Raw genomic sequence first — 19,632 nt, 5'->3', positions numbered from 1 at the left:
GGGCATAAGAATGATTCAAGATATGTAAAATGGAGTAATACTAATAAAAATTAGACGTATTGTCCATCCACTGCCTAAAACAACAATAACATGTGCTTCACTGGTGCAAGCTATTGTGAAAAGCTATTACCTAATGCACTATAAAGTAGCTACATTAATGGAAACCAGAAGGTGTGTTCAATTTATCCAATGCATATAAAAAGTGCAAGTATCTCTTTGGATGCAGCAATTCACTGTGATTTTCAAAGAGATGTCACTTGCCTTTAGAATATTGCAGCAATAAAATTATGTATAATTAATATATATGTATATATTGACTTTCTGTATCCTGTAGCCTACCACTGGTTTTAGTGTAATATATAATCTAAATTACAGGCACTTTGATTATTCATGTAGGTGTATAGCATGTTATTCTTGAACTTAAATTTGATGTCTATACCTACACACACAATCGTATCCAGTTGAAAAGGAATATTGGATTGCCTAAATATTGACTGGTGTCGGATGGATTTTCTGACAACGGCTCTATGTTGGCCCTCTGTTGACATACCCTATGGAACATGGCACCACTTGAGATCCAATGGAATTCAAAGATATACCATAATTGTTATGATATCTGTTTAAATTGTTTTGCTTCAATGCAAGACCATTTTTTTAAGAACAAAAATGTTGAGTAGGAGACATGAGATTGAACCAATGGCAAACATTTATATTGTCTTTGTTTTGTTCAGTCTTTGGCGTGCTTCCTAAAGCATGGACTGGAACCTTTGGGGTACTTCAGGGGTAACAAGTAAAGAAAGAAGAATGCTTTTCCTATTATTATACTCACCTAAATGCTACAACTGAAGTCTACCAGATTATGTAAGCTACACAGTCTTGTACGTTATCTTTGCTATTTTTCCATTACAACATTTTAGCGGTAAATTAAATGTCTTAGGGCCACTATTCATCTTGTAGTTGGTTTGACTTGGTTCCAGACTTAAAACCATGTAGGCTAAGGATTTACTGAAACCTTAATGGAGGAAATTAAACAGGGAAAATCACTTAGAAAAGTGGCCGGTCACTCTAAAAGCATCAGTAAATAAATTTATAGATACCTAAGTAAACAGTATAAACATATACTAAATATACTGTTAAATAAATCTAAATATACAGTAAAAAAGAAGAAAACTAGACCTATAAGCTACAGTAACAAAAAAAAATTCTTTAGTAATATCAGACCTTTAGGCCATGTATGCCCATATTAGTTAGGCCTACCACGACTGCAGTGCTTATCTTCATTTGTGGTGGCAAATGTTGCATTTCATCTTCTGTTCAGAAGTTGTCTTTTCTTTAGCCATTTTATTAGGTGCTTATGGTGTTTTCTTTTCAATCGGCTACCTTCGATTAACTCCCTTAGTTCACTTGCTAAACCAGGCATTTTCCATTTTCAAATGGGCTACACACGGAAAAGTTATTCAGACCAGACCTGTTAGAGCCAAAAGTGCGCCTAAATGCCCACAGCCCGCCCGCCACCGGTATGGCTGTAACCCGCCCCTACTGTGCCTCTGATTGGCTCTGACCGTACCAAACTATTTCACTCCTCATGCCTATCGGACTCTGAACTTGAGTGACAGCTAGAGAAAGACACCCAACCTAACAAACCGAAGGTACGACTACTAGCCAATCAGAGGCAGAGTAGGGCGGGTCTAAGCGTAACCAGGGAGCGTTAGCAATATGCTAAATAAGAGGTTTCAAACTAGCTAGCTGCAGAGTATCTGTACTGATATTTCTACTAACCATGTCGGCAAAGAAATACATTTACAAGATCTGGCAAAGCATAAAAATGGATAACAAACTAGGGACACCAACGCGGTCGACGAGGAAACGGCTGCACCTGACGTTACCATCAGCAGCATGGATGATGCTAACATCGTGAAGGTGCACATGGACAGAAAAACCTGGAGAAACACCGCCGTTAGCAAAAACATTAATGCCAAAGTTACCAGCGATGAGGATTACCCGCAAACAAGAAGTGTCAAGGTTTTGAGAGGGATAAAAGCAGTATTTTATTTGAAACCAGCGATGACACAGACTGTGAACACCAAGGTGGCTCCGTGATCGGCTGCAACAGGACACATTTGAAGCTGTGGTGGAGAGGAGGTCGATGAACAAACTGTTATCTATATGGCACCCTGACCACCCTCTCCACCCCACACTGTCCAACAGGGAGCAGTTCTCAAAGAGGCTCGACAGTTTAAAGCCGCACGGACCGCTACAGGAAATCATCCTACCTCGACAATAAACTCTCAACACGTCATCCCTGGGGGGTAGAGAAGACTCTGAGACACACAATACTACACACATACTACAATTAGGGAAACGGCACGACTGGGTCTATTTACAAAAGCTGACATTTTTGTTTTGTTTTTCCCATCTTGTTTACTTAAATATTTGTTCTTACATTTCTTATATTTTTATTCTTATATTTTGTATTATAATTATAATTTTTCATGTATAGTATGTATGTATATTTGTGTGCTGCTGTAACACTGAATTTCCCATTTTTTTGGGATCAATAAATATCTAGCTATCTATCTATCTAATCTCTGAGTACAGGTGAGTTGATAACGTTAACCTGTTGGCATGTAGCCCACTGTAATTGTAGCTAGCCCTCGCGCTCACTAAGATTTCTAAACAGTAACGTATGGAAAAATATGGAATTTCATTTTACTAATTTACAGTTTGGATAGTATTGAACAATATTTGAGCTTCCAGGCTATTCCCATATTCTGTTCTTAAATATACAATTCTTAAATGTCTATATATGATCATATAACGTAAGCACAGTTCATGGCATTTGGAGTTAGATAGTTGTGCTAACTTTTAATCTGTAACGTTACTTAGTGAGTGCGCAGGCAAGGCAAGAAGCGCTTGCGACCTACCACACACTCCTAGCAGAGCGGCTCCGTGCCTGTTTGTCACAGTTCTGCTCCAAGAGCCTTATAATGTATAATTGTACAAATCCAGACATCCAAAACTAAATAAGTGTGAAATAAATGTGTCAAATATTGTTAGTTTTCATATATACATAGCATCACAAGTAACCAAATACCAAATATTAAGATTGTCTGAGTTATGCAGTGATGTAGTATCATAACATTAAATGGATTGTTTTCTGTAAGGAAAGCATACATTTATGTCTGCATAATCGTGTAGACTGAATGATCACAATAGTCAATGCTGTTTTTCTGAGGGCAAATATTATAAATAAATAAATATGGTCTAAAATAATGTACTGAGAAGTTTAAATTTCTGAAATTTTCTGTGAAAATCGTGTTGGAACATTTGTATTCACACAGAGCTGGTTTAAAATCACCAGGTTTATTAACCAGCAGTTCACTTAAAGAGGACATGTATTTAATGTTTGATTTTTAGATGCACTTAAGTTATTTCTCTTATTTCCAGCCATCGATATGTCTCCAACAGCCTCAGTGCTGCTCCAAAGGCGAAGATAAAAGAAGGCTTGCTGAAAAGACAAATCAAGCATTGAAAAAGGACATGGACTTCTTCACCAACAATTAGCAGGTGTTTTTCTTCCTATGCTGCATATTATATTTTGCTGTAGTGAGTAATTGCACACTAAGAAGATTATATTTTTTTGAATATTAACTTTTGAAGCATTTGGCAAAATACATAAAATACATCTGATCCAAAATAGCATTTTCACTTTTAATTTTAATTTCTAATGCAATTTTTCACTATTAGAATGGGCATTTTGTAGTTAACCCAGTCAAGCTGTGATTGATTTTTTTTGTGGGTATGCTATTGATGTTAAATAACCTTATTATTTTAATTCCTATTGTTTAGCCAAGAACACTGCTGTAGGGACGGAGTCTAACCAAACTACATCGTCATCTGCATCTGCCTCCTCCTCATCCACCACCTCCTCCTCTTCATCTGCCTCCCCTCTTCATCTTCCTCCTCATCTTCAGAGGATGAGAAAAAAGAAAAACGGCAAAAAAAAGAAGCATCACAAAAACACACCAAAAAAGAGATACATCCCAAAAGGACAAAAAGAAAAGAAGACAAAAGAAGAAGGTGGCAAAAGGAAGGACACCACTTGGCAAAAGAGGTGAATTAAGGGGCCAAAGTATAATAATTACATTTTTATAATTGTGGTTAACTTACAAATCTGAAACATTTCTACTTATGTTTGAATTTTAGATGTGGGTGCAAACCAATTTTAAGACCAAAGTTGTTTTACTCATCAAGGATATAACATTTAATGGAAAGTTTACCAAAAGCAAAAAACAACTACATGTTTTTTACTCTCAACAAAACTCAACAGCAATGTTTCTTTCCAGAAAATCATGACATGGTTACACAGGATGCTATCAGATCTGGTTGTTTGGGAACTATTCTCAACACAGTACCATGCCCATAGTTTTCCATTAAACTGTTCACAACGAGGTCTATGGATTATTGTTAGTTATTATGTCAAGCGTTCTGAAAAAGGTGCGGAAATGTTATTCTTTGCTGGCCAGATGTACCTTGCTAGGTAAAAGCCTGACATCTGGCACGTTTGTCATGTGCCAGATGTCCCTCCCCTACCACTGCTACATCAGGCATAAAACTGTTTAGCCAGACCTTACTAGAGTGCTGAAACAATGATCAAATGATTGACAAGTTTATCTTTATGAACTGTTGTCTACTTTTGCAGTCAGAAGCCAATAGAGATCATCAAAGATACAAGAGGGTGTTGAGGGCATACAACCATGGCATGAATTGGAGAAAGCGAGTGCACATGCTGGAGTGACAGTGAGGTCTAAAGCGGCGATTGCAGAGCTTGCTATATCTACCCCTCAAAGTTTGAAGAACTAATGGCAGGATACAACAAATACATAAGATAGCTGACTTCCTCAGCAGATGTGAAGACATCAATAACAACGATCCACAAGTAAGGGCCAACATAGCTAAAAAATAAAGCGGTGGGTAAGCTCATACCCTACAATAAGAGGGAGCAGAAGTAATTGTTTGGGAAGCTGACTGGAGGGATTTTGAAATTGTAATGTTCAAAAAGGACTGTGTAATGGAAAGGTTTTTGCACGTTCATTTATTTTTCATGTATGGTCATTGTTCTTTTTAAATTTTTGACCACACTGTAAAATTAGAGGACCAACATACCACTTTTTTTTCAATACAAGAATGGAAAACATACAAATAGTCCTTATTTGATGTTGTTTAAAAACATTTAAAGTTTCAGTAAGTAACTTTGATTAAAATGTTTGTAATAAAGGTTTATTAGTAATGTTGTGTTTGTTTTTTATATCCCACTCTGACTTGCAGGTACATTTTTCATTTATATATTTGTTTTTTTTGTATATTAATGAAGGGCAAAACATTTCTCCTTGCTTTACCAAGCACTTACTAATAACTATGAAAAACATCAGTCGCAACTTTATAATAACATCCAGACCAACCCTTAACAAAGTATTATTATCTAAATAATGTTTATAGATTGGTTTATAAAGTATTTATTAACTATTTAACAAGGTATTATGTCCTCTGTTGCAACTTTATAATAACCATCCAGGCACTGTTTATAGACGGTTTACAAAACAACTAGTAACCATTAATAAGTATTAATTATCAATCTAAATAATGTATATAGATGGTTTATAAAGTATTTATTAACTATTAACAACGTATTATAGTCATCTGTTGCAACTTTATAATAACCATCCAGGCACTGTTTATAGACGGTTTACAAACCAACTAGTAACCATTAATAAAGTATTAATATCAATCTAAATAATGTATATAGATGGTTTATAAAGTATTATTAACTATTTAACAACGTATTATAGTCATCTGTTGCAACTTTATAATAACCATCCAGGCACTGTTTATAGACGGTTTACAAACCAACTAGTAACCATTAACAAAGCACTTCTAATAATTAGTAATCATTATTAATTATAATTTAATGTTTGTTAACAGTAAACTAACTGTTTCTTAACAGTTAAATGCTAATTAATAAACTGTTAATTTACAATAAGTAAACATTATTTATTATAATTTAATGGTTTGTTAACAGTAAACTGACTGTTTCCTAACAGTTAAAATAATTAACTAAAGATTAATTAACTATCAATTTACCATCTATAAATGATGGTTATTATAAAGTGTTACCCACGAATCTAAACCACGCATCGACCCGGATTGCAGCGTCACCGGGAACGGTGCACCCATCTTCTGTCTTCTGGAAAAACAATTAACGATGCACGTGGAGCTGCCCGTTGCCCAAACTGTCAACGGACCTGAAGAGACATGGCTGGCAGATTTTACCGCCAGAAATTGTCCTAAAAACTGAATGATCTGTGAAACTCGTTGGGTTCCTGGTATCAAAACGTTGTTATAATACTTGACAAGATAAAGCCATACAAAAGTGTAGCAAGATTTGCACTTTTGATTGGCAGAAAAACAGCAAGGACAAAATATGGCCCTGTGACAATGGGGGAATAGGTGAGGCCTTGGATTTGGAAAGCGGCACACCAAGTGAGAATTACCGCGAGGGTTGGGACTGGGAAGACTGGCGTTTTCGGCTGCTCTCGAGAGTGGGCTGTACTTACTCTGGTTTCTCTTCATAACGCACAAGTCTTTCGCCTTTTACTAAAGACTTCCGTGGAGAGGAACGCCTATGAGTTGAAATTATTTTTGGTGGGCTTTGCTGTTTGGCTAAGCCTTTTGTACTTGTGAAAAACAAATATGCTCTCCAAAAGGAAACTCAGATTCTTAAACGTAGCCAAAATGTGACAGCATGGGAATATTGCACGTTGGCAGGAGCTTGACCAATTGGGAAAACCACAATTGCCGTCTTTAACTAAAACTTTTTGTGCTTCCCCATGAAGCGCTTGGACGGGGGTGCTAAGCAGCAGCTGTTATGTCCATTTAAAATTACTGGACCGTGACAACTGAGAACCGTCCGGGGAGGTCGCATCTGACAGCATAGAGGTGGTGGTCATCGCTTCTCGGCCTTTTGGCTAAGATCAATTGTAGTATCTGTTCTTATCAGTTTAATATCTGATATGTCCTCTATCAGGGGACAACATATTAAATGGATTTTTAGCAATGGGAGTTGAAAAGGGGCTTGCTCCGTTCACTCCACGCATCGACCCGGTATTGCAGCATCGCTGGGAACGGGTGCACCCATCTTCTGTCTTGTGGAAAAACAATTAACGATGCACGTTGAGCTGCCCGTTGCCAAAACTGTCAATGGACCTGAAGAGCAATTGATATGAGTTGATCAAAAATTGTTATATTTATTGCTGATTGAAAACTATTTACATGACAGCATCGAGCTTCAGATCAATGGTGTTGTCATGGTAACAAACAAACTATATACAGAACGTTTTGCAACAATTAATACAACACATGCTGTTGCAATTATGAAGTAAAATGTAATGAAAAAGAGTTTTCATATTCAATATAACTTTGTTTTTTAACTTTTTATTTTTTTATGATCAGTGTGATTTTTTTTTTTTTGGTTCTTTTTATTTTTTTTATTTCCACACCAGGTATATGTGTGTGTGTGTGTGTGTGTGTGTGTGTGTGTGTGTGTGTGTGTGAGTGTGTGTGTGTGAGTAAGAGAGAGACACAGAGAGAGAGGGGGCGGGGGGGGGGGGGGGGGCAGCTGACAGTAAAAAAAAAAAAATCTCCGATGGCAGAGACGCAACTGGAGTCGCATTTAAAACAAGCAGCATGTCTGAAAACCACGTTCACCAGAAATCTACTGGTTACTATGTAAGGACTACAACCCACGTTCACCAGAAATCTACTGGTTACTATGTACGGACTACAAACCCACGTTCACCAGAAATCTACTGTTACTATGTAAGGACTGCAAACCCCACGTTCACCAGAAATCTACTGGTTACTATGTAAGGACTGCAAACCCCACGTTCACCAGAAATCTACTGGTTACTATGTAAGGACTACAAACCCCACGTTCACCAGAAATCTACTGGTTACTATGTAAGGACTACAAACCCCACGTTCACCAGAAATCTAAGGTTACTATGTAAGGACTGCAAACCCACGTTCACCAGAAATCTACTGGTTACTATGTAGGACTGCAAACCCCACGTTCACCAGAAATCTACTGGTTACTATGTAAGGACTACAAACCGAAGTTAAAAACAAACCTGAAGCTGAAGAAACCCTAAACGTTAACGGAACAGATCCGCAGACCGAATTGACTGACGGAGCAGGAGAGAGCGAGAGAGAGAGCGAGAGAGAGCGCATTTCTCCATGTTCTGTGTGTGTGTGATTGATCCGAGCGGTTTGTAGGTGGGGGGGGGGCGCTGTGATTATCACAGAACGCTGCGCGGCCAGTTGAGGAGTTTTATTCAATCCGAGCACGGATATTGACTCATATTACTCGGATAATACTTGTACTCGGCAAAAGTGCTTTATCCGTACCGGATACTCGTTTCAGCCGGACACTCGGATCAACCCTAGTGTATATGCAGTAATATAAAAGAAAGTTGATGTCATAATGAATTGTGATGATGACATAATGAATAGTGATGATGACATAATGAATGGTGATGATGAATCAAAAAGAAAGTTGATGTGTATATGCAGTAATGTAAAAGAAAGTTGATGTGTATATGCACAAATCTAAACCCCACGCATCCCGGTATTGCAGCGTCACCGGGAACGGTGCACCCATCTTCTGTCTTCTGGAAAAACAATTAACGATGCACGTGAAGCTGCCCGTTGCCCAAACTGTCAACGGACCTGAAGAGACATGGCTGGCAGATTTTACCGCCAGAAATTGTCCTAAAAACTGAATGATCTGTGAAACCTCGTTGGGTTCCTGGTATCAAAACGTTGTTATAATACTTGACAAGATAAAGCCATACAAAAGTGTAGCAAGATTTGCACTTTTGATTGGCAGAAAAAACAGCAAGGACAAATATTGGTGAGGCCTTGGATTTGGAAAAGCGGCACACCAAGTGAGAATTACCGCGAGGGTTGGGACTGGGAAGACTGGCGTTTCGGCTGCTCTCGAGAGTGGGCTGTACTTACTCTGGTTTCTCTTCATAACGCACAAGTCTTTCGCCTTTTACTAAAGACTTCCGTGGAGAGGAACGCCTATGAGTTGAAATTATTTTTGGTGGGCTTTGCTGTTTGGCTAAGCCTTTTGTACTTGTGAAAAACAAATATGCTCTCCAAAAGGAAACTCAGATTCTTAAACGTAGCCAAAATGTGACAGCATGGGAATATTGCACGTTGGCAGGAGCTTGACCAATTGGGAAAACCACAATTGCCGTCTTTAACTAAAACTTTTTGTGCTTCCCCATGAAGCGCTTGGACGGGGGTGCTAAGCAGCAGCTGTTATGTCCATTTAAAATTACTGGACCGTGACAACTGAGAACCGTCCGGGGAGGTCGCATCTGACAGCATAGAGGTGGTGGTCATCGCTTCTCGGCCTTTTGGCTAAGATCAAGTGTAGTATCTGTTCTTATCAGTTTAATATCTGATATGTCCTCTATCAGGGGACAACATATTAAATGGATTTTTAGCAATGGGAGTTGAAAAAGGGGCTTGCTCCGTTCACTCCACGCATCGACCCGGTATTGCAGCATCGCTGGGAACGGTGCACCCATCTTCTGTCTTGTGGAAAAACAATTAACGATGCACGTTGAGCTGCCCGTTGCCAAAACTGTCAATGGACCTGAAGAGCAATTGATATGAGTTGATCAAAAATTGTTATATTTATTGCTGATTTGAAAACTATTTACATGACAGCATCGAGCTTCAGATCAATGGTGTTGTCATGGTAACAAACAAACTATATACAGAACGTTTTGCAACAATTAATACAACACATGCTGTTGCAATTATGAAGTAAATGTAATGAAAAAGAGTTTTCATATTCAATATAACTTTCTTTTTTTAACTTTTTATTTTTTTATGATCAGTTGTGATTTTTTTTTTTTTTGGTTCTTTTTTATTTTTTTTATTTCCACACCAGGTATATGTGTGTGTGTGTGTGTGTGTGTGTGTGTGTGTGTGTGTGTGTGTGTGGTGAGTAAGAGAGAGACACAGAGAGAGAGGGGGCGGGGGGGGGGGGGGGGCAGCTGACAGTAAAAAAAAAAAAATCTCCGATGGCAGAGACGCAACTGGAGTCGCATTTAAAACAAACAGCATGTCTGAAACCCACGTTCACCAGAAATCTACTGGTTACTATGTAAGGACTACAAACCCCACGTTCACCAGAAATCTACTGGTACTATGTAAGGACTGCAAACCCCACGTTCACCAGAAATCTATGGTTACTATGTAAGGACTGCAAACCCCACGTTCACCAGAAATCTACTGGTTACTATGTAAGGACTACAAACCCCACGTTCACCAGAAATCTATGGTTACTATGTAAGGACTACAACCCCACGTTCACCAGAAATCTACTGGTTACTATGTAAGGACTGCAAACCCCACGTTCACCAGAAATCTACTGGTTACTAGTAAGGACTACAAACCGAGTTAAAAAACAAAGCTGAAGCTGAGAAACCCTAAACGTTAACGGAACAGATCCGCAGACCGAATTGACTGACGGAGCAGGAGAGAGCGAGAGAGAGAGCGAGAGAGAGCGCATTTCTCCATGTTCTGTGTGTGTGTGATTGATCCGAGCGGGTTTGTAGGTGGGGGGGGGGCGCTGTGATTATCACAGAACGCTGCGCGGCCAGTTGAGGAGTTTTATTCAATCCGAGCACGGATATTGACTCATATTACTCGGATAATACTTGTACTCGGCAAAAGTGCTTTATCCGTACCGGATACTCGTTTCAGCCGGACACTCGGATCACCCCTAGTGTATATGCAGTAATATAAAAGAAAGTTGATGTCATAATGAATTGTGATGATGACATAATGAATAGTGATGATGACATAATGAATGGTGATGATGAATCAAAAGAAAGTTGATGTGTATATGCAGTAATGTAAAAGAAAGTTGATGTGTATATGCACAAATCTAAACCCCACGCATCGACCCGGTATTGCAGCGTCACCGGGAACGGTGCACCCATCTTCTGTCTTCTGGAAAAACAATTAACGATGCACGTGAAGCTGCCCGTTGCCCAAACTGTCAACGGACCTGAAGAGACATGGCTGGCAGATTTTACCGCCAGAAATTGTCCTAAAAACTGAATGATCTGTGAAACCTCGTTGGGTTCCTGGTATCAAAACGTTGTTATAATACTTGACAAGATAAAGCCATACAAAAGTGTAGCAAGATTTGCACTTTTGATTGGCAGAAAAACAGCAAGGACAAAATATTGGTGAGGCCTTGGATTTGGAAAAGCGGCACACCAAGTGAGAATTACCGCGAGGGTTGGGACTGGGAAGACTGGCGTTTTCGGCTGCTCTCGAGAGTGGGCTGTACTTACTCTGGTTTCTCTTCATAACGCACAAGTCTTTCGCCTTTTACTAAAGACTTCCGTGGAGAGGAACGCCTATGAGTTGAAATTATTTTTGGTGGGCTTTGCTGTTTGGCCAAGCCTTTTGTACTTGTGAAAAACAAATATGCTCTCCAAAAGGAAACTCAGATTCTTAAACGTAGCCAAAATGTGACAGCATGGGAATATTGCACGTTGGCAGGAGCTTGACCAATTGGGAAAACCACAATTGCCGTCTTTAACTAAAACTTTTTGTGCTTCCCCATGAAGCGCTTGGACGGGGGTGCTAAGCAGCAGCTGTTATGTCCATTTAAAATTACTGGACCGTGACAACTGAGAACCGTCCGGGGAGGTCGCATCTGACAGCATAGAGGTGGTGGTCATCGCTTCTCGGCCTTTTGGCTAAGATCAAGTGTAGTATCTGTTCTTATCAGTTTAATATCTGATATGTCCTCTATCAGGGGACAACATATTAAATGGATTTTTAGCAATGGAGTTGAAAAAGGGGCTTGCTCCGTTCACTCCACGCATCGACCCGGTATGCAGCATCGCTGGAAACGGTGCACCCATCTTCTGTCTTGTGGAAAAACAATTAACGATGCACGTTGAGCTGCCGTTGCCAAAACTGTCAATGGACCTGAAGAGCAATTGATATGAGTTGATCAAAAATTGTTATATTTATTGCTGATTTGAAAACTATTTACATGACAGCATCGAGCTTCAGATCAATGGTGTTGTCATGGTAACAAACAACTATATACAGAACGTTTTGCAACAATTAATACAACACATGCTGTTGCAATTATGAAGTAAAATGTAATGAAAAAGAGTTTTCATATTCAATATAACTTTCTTTTTTAACTTTTTATTTTTTTATGATCAGTGTGATTTTTTTTTTTTTGGTTTTTATTTTTTTATTTCCACACCAGGTATATGTGTGTGTGTGTGTGTGTGTGTGTGTGTGTGGTGAGTGTGTGTGTGTGTGAGTAAGAGAGAGACACAGAGAGAGAGGGGGCGGGGGGGGGGCAGCTGACAGTAAAAAAAAAAAAATCTCCGATGGCAGAGACGCAACTGGAGTCGCATTTAAAAACAAGCAGCATGTCTGAAACCCACGTTCACCAGAAATCTACTGGTTACTATGTAAGGACTGCAAACCCCACGTTCACCAGAAATCTACTGGTTACTATGTAAGGACTACAAACCCCACGTTCACCAGAAATCTACTGGTTACTATGTAAGGACTGCAACCCCACGTTCACCAGAAATCTACTGGTTACTATGTAAGGACTACAAACCGAAGTTAAAAACAACCTGAAGCTGAGAGAAACCCTAAACGTTAACGTAACAGATCCGCAGACCGAATTGACTGACGGAGCAGGAGAGAGCGAGAGAGAGAGCGAGAGAGAGCGCATTTCTCCATGTTCTGTGTTGTGTGGATTGATCCGAGCGGGTTTGTAGGTGGGGGGGGGGGGCGCTGTGATTATCACAGAACGCTGCGCGGCCAGTTGAGGAGTTTTATTCAATCCGAGCACGGATATTGACTCATATTACTCGGATAATACTTGTACTCGGCAAAGTGCTTTATCCGTACCGGATACTCGTTTCAGCCGGACACTCGGATCACCCCTAGTGTATATGCAGTAATATAAAAGAAAGTTGATGTCATAATGAATTGTGATGATGACATAATGAATAGTGATGATGACATAATGAATGGTGATGATGAATCAAAAAGAAAGTTGATGTGTATATGCAGTATGTAAAAGAAAGTTGATGTGTATATGCAGTAATGTAAAGAAAGTTGATGTGTTATGCACAATCTAAACCCCACGCATCGACCCGGTATTGCAGCGTCACCGGGAACGGTGCACCCATCTTCTGTCTTCTGGAAAAACAATTAACGATGCACGTGAAGCTGCCCGTTGCCCAAACTGTCAACGGACCTGAAGAGACATGGCTGGCAGATTTTACCGCCAGAAATTGTCCTAAAAACTGAATGATCTGTGAAACCTCGTTGGGTTCCTGGTATCAAAACGTTGTTATAATACTTGACAAGATAAAGCCATACAAAAGTGTAGCAAGATTTGCACTTTTGATTGGCAGAAAAACAGCAAGGACAAAATATTGGTGAGGCCTTGGATTTGGAAAAAGCGGCACACCAAGTGAGAATTACCGCGAGGGTTGGGACTGGGAAGACTGGCGTTTTCGGCTGCTCTCAAGAGTGGGCTGTACTTACTCTGGTTTCTCTTCATAACGCACAAGTCTTTCGCCTTTTACTAAAGACTTCCGTGGAGAGGAACGCCTATGAGTTGAAATTATTTTTGGTGGGCTTTGCTGTTTGGCCAAGCCTTTTGTACTTGTGAAAAAACAAATATGCTCTCCAAAAGAAATTCAGATTCTTAAACGTAGCCAAAATGTGACAGCATGGGAATATTGCACGTTGGCAGGAGCTTGACCAATTGGGAAAACCACAATTGCCGTCTTTAACTAAAACTTTTTGTGCTTCCCCATGAAGCGCTTGGACGGGGGTGCTAAGCAGCAGCTGTTATGTCCATTTAAAATTACTGGACCGTGACAACTGAGAACCGTCCGGGGAGGTCGCATCTGACAGCATAGAGGTGGTGGTCATCGCTTCTCGGCCTTTTGGCTAAGATCAAGTGTAGTATTTGTTCTTATCAGTTTAATATCTGATATGTCCTCTATCAGGGGACAACATATTAAATGGATTTTTAGCAATGGGAGTTGAGAAAAAGGGGCTTGCTCCGTTCACTCCACGCATCGACCCGGTATTGCAGCATCGCTGGGAACGGTGCACCCATCTTCTGTCTTGTGGAAAACAATTAACGATGCACGTTGAGTGCCCGTTGCCAAAACTGTCAATGGACCTGAAGAGCAATTGATATGAGTTGATCAAAATTGTTATATTTATTGCTGATTTGAAAAACTATTTACATGACAGCATCGAGCTTCAGATCAATGGTGTTGTCATGGTAACAAACAAACTATATACAGAACGTTTTGCAACAATTAATACAACACATGCTGTTGCAATTATGAAGTAAAATGTAATGAAAAAGAGTTTTCATATTCAATATAACTTTCTTTTTTTAACTTTTTATTTTTTTATGATCAGTGTGATTTTTTTTTTTTTTTTGGTTCTTTTTTTTTTTTTTATTTCCACACCAGGTATATGGTGTGTGTGTGTGTGTGTGTGTGTGTGTGTGTGAGTGTGTGTGTGTGAGTAAGAGAGAGACACAGAGAGAGGGGGGGGCGGGGGGGGGGGGGGGGGCAGCTGACAGTAAAAAAAAAAAAATCTCCGATGGCAGAGACGCAACTGGAGTCGCATTTAAAACAACAGCATGTCTGAAACCCACGTTCACCAGAAATCTACTGGTTACTATGTAAGGACTACAAACCCCACGTTCACCAGAAATCTACTGGTTACTATGTAAGGACTGCAAACCCCACGTTCACCAGAAATCTACTGGTTACTATGTAAGGACTGCAAACCCACGTTCACCGAAATCTACTGGTTACTATGTAAGGACTACAAACCCCACGTTCACCAGAAATCTACTGGTTACTATGTAAGGACTACAAACCCACGTTCACAGAAATCTATGGTTACTATGTAAGGACTGCAAACACGTTCACCTGAATTACTGGTTATGTAAGGACTACAAACGAAGTTAAAAACAAACCTGAAGCTAAGAAGAAACCCTAAACGTTAACGGAAACAGATCCGCAGACCGAATTGACGACGGAGCAGAGAGAGAGCGAGAGGAGAGAGCGAGCGCATTTCTCCATGTTCTGTGTGTGTGTGATTGATCCGAGCGGGTTTGTAGGCGGGGGGGGGGTGCGCTGTGATTATCACAGAACGCTGCGCGGCCAGTGAGGATTTATTCAATCCGAGCACGGATATTGACTCATATTACTCGGATAATAGTACTCGGCAAAAGTGCTTTATCCGTACCGGATACTCGTTTCAGCCGGACACTCGGATCACCCCTAGTGTATATGCAGTAATATAAAGAAAGTTGATGTCATAATGAATTGTGATGATGACTAATGAATAGTGATGATGACATAATGAATGGGATGATGAATCAAAAAGAAAGTTGATGTGTATATGCAGTAATGTAAAAGAAAGTTGATGTGTATATGCACAAATCTAAAACCCACGCATCGACCCGGTATTGCAGCGTCACCGGGAGGAACGGTGCACCCATCTTCTGTCTTCTGGAAAAACAATTAACGATGCACGTGAAGTGCCCGTGCCCAAACTGTCAACGGACCTGAAGAGACATGGCTGGGCAGATTTTACCGCCAGAAATTGTCCTAAAAACTGAATGATCTGTGAAACCTCGTTGGGTTCCTGGTATCAAAAGTTGTTATAATACTTGACAAGATAAAGCCATACAAAAGTGTAGCAAGATTTGCACTTTTGATTGGCAGAAAAACAGCAAGGACAAAATATTGGTGAGGGCTTGGATTTGGAAAAGCGGCACACCAGTGAGAATTACCGCGAGGGTTGGGACTGGGAAGACTGGCGTTTTCGGCTGCTCTCGAGAGTGGGCTGTACTTACTCTGGTTTCTCTTCATAACGCACAAGTCTTTCGCCTTTTACTAAAGACTTCCGTGGAGAGGAACGCCTATGAGTTGAAATTATTTTTGGTGGGCTTTGCTGTTTGGCTAAGCCTTTTGTACTTGTGAAAAAAAAATATGCTCTCCAAAAGGAAACTCAGATTCTTAAACGTAGCCAAAATGTGACAGCATGGGAATATTGCACGTTGGCAGGAGCTGACCAATTGGAAAACCCACAATTGCCGTCTTTAACTAAAACTTTTTGTGCTTCCCATGAAGCGCTTGGACGGGGGTGCTAAGCAGCAGCTGTTATGTCCATTTAAAATTACTGGACCGTGACAACTGAGAACCGTCCGGGAGGTCGCATCTGACAGCATAGAGGTGGTGGTCATCGCTTCTCGGCCTTTTGGCTAAGATCAAGTGTAGTATCTGTTCTTATCAGTTTAATATCTGATATGTCCTCTATCAGGGGACAACTATTAAATGGATTTTTAGCAATGGGAGTTGAAAAAGGGGCTTGCTCCGTTCACTCCACGCATCGACCGGTATGCAGCATCGCTGGAAACGGGGCACCCATCTTCTGTCTTGTGGAAAAAACAATAACGAGCACGTTGAGCTGCCCGTTGCCAAAAACTGTCAAGGACCTGAAGAGCAATTGATATGAGTTGATCAAAAATTGTTATATTTATTGCTGATTTGAAAACTATTTACATGACAGCATCGAGCTTCAGATCAATGGTGTTGTCATGGTAACAAACAAACTATATACAGAACGTTTTGCAACAATTAATACAACACATGCGTTGCAATTATGAAGTAAAATGTAATGAAAAAGAGTTTCATATTCAATATAACTTTCTTTTTTTAACTTTTTATTTTTTTGATCAGTGTGATTTTTTTTTTTTTGGTTCTTTTTATTTTTTTTATTTCCACACAGTTAGTGTGTGTGTGTGTGTGTGTGTGTGTGGTGTGTGTGAGTGTTGTGTGTGTGTGTGAGTAAGAGAGAGACACAGAGAGAGAGGGGGCGGGGGGGGGGGGCAGCTGACAGTAAAAAAAAAAAATCTCGATGGCAGAGCGCACTGGAGTCGCATTAAACAAGCAGCATGTCTGAAAAACCACGTCACCAGAAATCTACTGGTACTATGTAAGGACTGCAAACCCCACGTTCACCAGAAATCTACTGGTTACTATGTAAGGACTACAAACCCCACGTTCAACAGAAATCTACTGGGTACTATGTAAGGACTGCAAACCCACGTTCACCAGAAATCTACTGGTTACTATGTAAGGACTGCCAAACCCCACGTTCACCCGAAATCTACTGGTTACTATGTAAGGACTACAAAACCGAAGTTAAAAACAAAACTGAAGCTGAAGAAACCCTAAAACGTTAACGGAAACAGATCCGCAGACCGAATTGACTGACGGAGCAGGAGAGAGCGAGAGAGAGAGCGAGAGAGAGCGCATTCTCCATTTCTGGGTGTGTGTGAGATCCGAGCGGGTGTGGCGGGGGGGGGGGGGGGCGCTGTGATTATCACAGAACGCTGCGCGGCCAGTGAGGAGTTTTTCAATCGAGCACGGATATTGACTCATATTACTCGGATAATACTTGTACCTCGGCAAAAGTGCTTTATCCGTACCGGATACTCGTTTCAGCGGACACTCGGATCACCCCTAGTGTATATGCAGTAATATAAAAGAAAGTTGATGTCAAATGAATTGTGATGATGACATAATGAATAGTGATGATGACTAATGAATGGTGATGATGGAATCAAAAAGAAAGTTGATGTGTATATGCCAGTATGTAAAAGAAAAGTTGATTGATATGCAGTAATGTAAAAAAGAAAGTTGATGTGTATATGACAAATATAAAACCCCACGCATCGACCCGGTATTGCAGCGTCACCGGGAACGGTGCACCCATCTTCTGTCTTCTGGAAAAAAAAATTAACGATGCACGTGAAGCTGCCCGTTGCCAAACTGTCAACGGACCTGAAGAGACATGGCTGGCAGATTTACGCCAGAAATTGTCCTAAAAACTGAATGATCTGTGAAACCTCGTTGGGTTCCTGGTATCAAAAACGTTGTTATAATACTTGACAAGATAAAGCCATACAAAGTGTAGCAAGATTTGCACTTTTGATTGGCGAAAACAGCAGAAAAACAGCAAGGACAAAATAGGTGAGGCTTGGATTTGGAAAAGCGGCACACCAAGTGAGAATTACGCGAGGGGTGGGACGGGAAGACTGGCGTTTTCGGCTGCTCTCGAGAGTGGCTGTACTTACTCTGGTTCTCTTCATAACGCACAAGTCTTCGCCTTTACTAAAGACTTCCGTGGAGAGGAAAGACCTATGAGTTGAAATATTTTTGGTGGGCTTTGCTGTTTGGCTAAGCCTTTGTACTTGTGAAAAACAAATATGCTCTCCAAAGGAAAATCAGATTCTTAAACGTAGCCAAAATGTGACAGCATGGGGAATATTGCACGTTGGCAGGAGCTTGACCAATTGGGAAAACCACAATTGCCGTTTAAAACTAAAACTTTTTGTGCTTCCCATGAAGCGCTGGACGGGGTGCTAAGCAGCAGCTGTTATGTCCATTTAAAATTACTGGGACCGGACAACTGAGAACCGTCGGGGAGGTCGCATCTGACAGCATAGAGGTGGTGGTCATCGATTCTCGGCCTTTTGGCTAAGATCAAGTGTAGTATCTGTTCTTACAGTTTAATATCTGATATGTCCTCTATCAGGGGACAACATATTAAATGGATTTTTAGCAATGGGAGTTGAAAAAAGGGGCTGCTCCGTTCACTCCACCATCGACCCGGTATTGCAGCATCGCGGGAACGGTGCACCCATCTTCTGTCTTGTGGAAAAACAATTAACGATGCACGTTGAGCTGCCCGTGCCAAAAACTGTCAATGGACCTGAAGAGCAATTGTATGAGTTGATCAAAAAGTTATATTATTGCTGATTTGAAAAACTTTACATGACAGCATCGAGCTTCAGATCAATGGTGTTGTCATGGGTAACAAACAAAACTATATACAGAACGTTTTGCAACAATTAATACAACACATGCTGTTGCAATTATGAAGTAAAATGTAATGAAAAAGAGTTTTCATATTCAATATAACTTTCTTTTTTTTAACTTTTTATTTTTATGATCAGTGTGATTTTTTTTTTTTTGGTTTTTTTTTGTTGTATTTCCACACAAGGTATATGTGGTGTGTGGGGGTGTGTGTGTGTGTGGTGTGTGTGTGTGTGTGGGTGTGAGTAAGAGAGAGACACAGAGAGAGGGGGCGGGGGGGGGGGGGGGCAGCTGAACGTAAAAAAAAAAATCTCCGATGGCAGAGACGCAACTGGAGTCGCATTTAAAACAAGCAGCATGTCTAAAACCCACGTTCACCAGAAATCTAATGGTTAGATGAAGGACTACAAACCCCACGTTCACCAGAAATCTACTGGTTACTATGTAAGGACTGCAAACCCACGTTCACCAGAAATTACTGGTTACTATGTAAGGACTGCAAACCCCACGTTCACCAGAAAATCTACTGGTTACTATGTAAGGACTACAAACCCCACGTTCACCAGAA

The 19,632-nt window shown here is 40.4% G+C and overlaps 12 non-coding genes across 12 annotated transcripts; all 12 read left to right on the top strand.

Moving 5' to 3' along the window:
• The first annotated feature begins 6,610 nt into the window (after nt 1-6,610).
• LOC116681648 (U5 spliceosomal RNA) lies at nt 6,611-6,727 on the top strand. Its single transcript, XR_004330067.1, has one exon. It is a non-coding gene; the product is annotated as a U5 spliceosomal RNA (small nuclear RNA).
• Nucleotides 6,728-7,005: 278 nt separating this feature from the next.
• On the top strand, nt 7,006-7,196 carry LOC116681653 (U2 spliceosomal RNA). Its single transcript, XR_004330072.1, has one exon. It is a non-coding gene; the product is annotated as a U2 spliceosomal RNA (small nuclear RNA).
• Nucleotides 7,197-9,071: 1,875 nt separating this feature from the next.
• LOC116681647 (U5 spliceosomal RNA) lies at nt 9,072-9,188 on the top strand. Its single transcript, XR_004330066.1, has one exon. It is a non-coding gene; the product is annotated as a U5 spliceosomal RNA (small nuclear RNA).
• Nucleotides 9,189-9,466: 278 nt separating this feature from the next.
• On the top strand, nt 9,467-9,657 carry LOC116681644 (U2 spliceosomal RNA). The gene has a single exon (XR_004330063.1). It is a non-coding gene; the product is annotated as a U2 spliceosomal RNA (small nuclear RNA).
• Nucleotides 9,658-11,437: 1,780 nt separating this feature from the next.
• Nucleotides 11,438-11,553, top strand: LOC116681650 (U5 spliceosomal RNA). Its single transcript, XR_004330069.1, has one exon. It is a non-coding gene; the product is annotated as a U5 spliceosomal RNA (small nuclear RNA).
• Nucleotides 11,554-11,832: 279 nt separating this feature from the next.
• On the top strand, nt 11,833-12,021 carry LOC116681654 (U2 spliceosomal RNA). Its single transcript, XR_004330073.1, has one exon. It is a non-coding gene; the product is annotated as a U2 spliceosomal RNA (small nuclear RNA).
• A 1,661-nt stretch (nt 12,022-13,682) lies between these two features.
• Nucleotides 13,683-13,798, top strand: LOC116681649 (U5 spliceosomal RNA). The gene has a single exon (XR_004330068.1). It is a non-coding gene; the product is annotated as a U5 spliceosomal RNA (small nuclear RNA).
• A 279-nt stretch (nt 13,799-14,077) lies between these two features.
• LOC116681652 (U2 spliceosomal RNA) lies at nt 14,078-14,270 on the top strand. The gene has a single exon (XR_004330071.1). It is a non-coding gene; the product is annotated as a U2 spliceosomal RNA (small nuclear RNA).
• Nucleotides 14,271-16,032: 1,762 nt separating this feature from the next.
• Nucleotides 16,033-16,149, top strand: LOC116681646 (U5 spliceosomal RNA). The gene has a single exon (XR_004330065.1). It is a non-coding gene; the product is annotated as a U5 spliceosomal RNA (small nuclear RNA).
• Nucleotides 16,150-16,424: 275 nt separating this feature from the next.
• On the top strand, nt 16,425-16,612 carry LOC116681655 (U2 spliceosomal RNA). Its single transcript, XR_004330074.1, has one exon. It is a non-coding gene; the product is annotated as a U2 spliceosomal RNA (small nuclear RNA).
• Nucleotides 16,613-18,319: 1,707 nt separating this feature from the next.
• On the top strand, nt 18,320-18,432 carry LOC116681651 (U5 spliceosomal RNA). The gene has a single exon (XR_004330070.1). It is a non-coding gene; the product is annotated as a U5 spliceosomal RNA (small nuclear RNA).
• Nucleotides 18,433-18,705: 273 nt separating this feature from the next.
• On the top strand, nt 18,706-18,893 carry LOC116681645 (U2 spliceosomal RNA). The gene has a single exon (XR_004330064.1). It is a non-coding gene; the product is annotated as a U2 spliceosomal RNA (small nuclear RNA).
• Nucleotides 18,894-19,632: the final 739 nt, after the last annotated feature.

The sequence above is a fragment of the Etheostoma spectabile genome, unplaced genomic scaffold (genome assembly GCF_008692095.1).
Source record: "Etheostoma spectabile isolate EspeVRDwgs_2016 unplaced genomic scaffold, UIUC_Espe_1.0 scaffold00018660, whole genome shotgun sequence".
In the NCBI taxonomy this organism is placed as follows: domain Eukaryota; kingdom Metazoa; phylum Chordata; class Actinopteri; order Perciformes; family Percidae; genus Etheostoma; species Etheostoma spectabile.
The sequence above is the reverse complement of the archived record's forward strand: the minus strand, read 5'-3'. Positions and strand labels throughout refer to the sequence as shown.